The sequence below is a fragment of the Rutidosis leptorrhynchoides genome, chromosome 9, assembly GCF_046630445.1.
Source record: "Rutidosis leptorrhynchoides isolate AG116_Rl617_1_P2 chromosome 9, CSIRO_AGI_Rlap_v1, whole genome shotgun sequence".
NCBI lineage: Eukaryota > Viridiplantae > Streptophyta > Magnoliopsida > Asterales > Asteraceae > Rutidosis > Rutidosis leptorrhynchoides.
Window position 1 is genome coordinate 1,307,467 of NC_092341.1, and position 794 is coordinate 1,308,260.

Consider the following 794-nt stretch of genomic DNA (forward strand, 5'->3'; position numbering starts at 1 on the left):
TATTTTTACTTTACTTTAACTTTAATAATTCACTTTAATAATTCATACTTTAATAATTTATACTTTAATAATTCACTTTAATAATTCATACTTTAATAATTCACTTTAATAATTCATACTTTAATAATTCACTTTAATAATTCATACTTTAATAATTCACTTTAATAATTCAAAAATCTATTATAAATAGAATTCAATAGGTTTCATTATTTCATAGAAATTTGAAAATATTTTTCTCTAAACTCTCTCAATCGATTTACATATATATATTTACTTCGTATTATTTCAAGATATTATTAGTATACATAAAATATTACGACGGAGTGTTGTCCGAGTGAGTTCGAAATTGTTTTTCGAGTAGGATAGGATTAAGGAAATTATGGGTTATAGCTATGGAGGTGATTGAGTATGGTTCATGGGTATGCTCGTGAGGTCAATATAGTGTTTATCATTTCCGTTGCGTCTACGTACCTTTCCTGCAATATTGAATCTCAATATTGATACGTGAGTACTCATAATTTAACTTTTACATACTAATAGTTTATCCCTGACTAGTGCTCGAGTATTTAGGATTATGCATGCTTGTACTTTTGATATTGCCCTTAGACAGGTTAGGTTGAATCTTGAATTAGTTACACTTGCGGTTGAGATAAGGTATAAGATATGCATGTCCTTGGAAAGCTAGCGAAAAATTAAGAACTTTTCCTTTAGATATCGAATGGTTTCGATGAACGGATTAGAAGTTATAATCAATTGAATTTTCGATATTTTTATTAAAAATGATTATTATTATC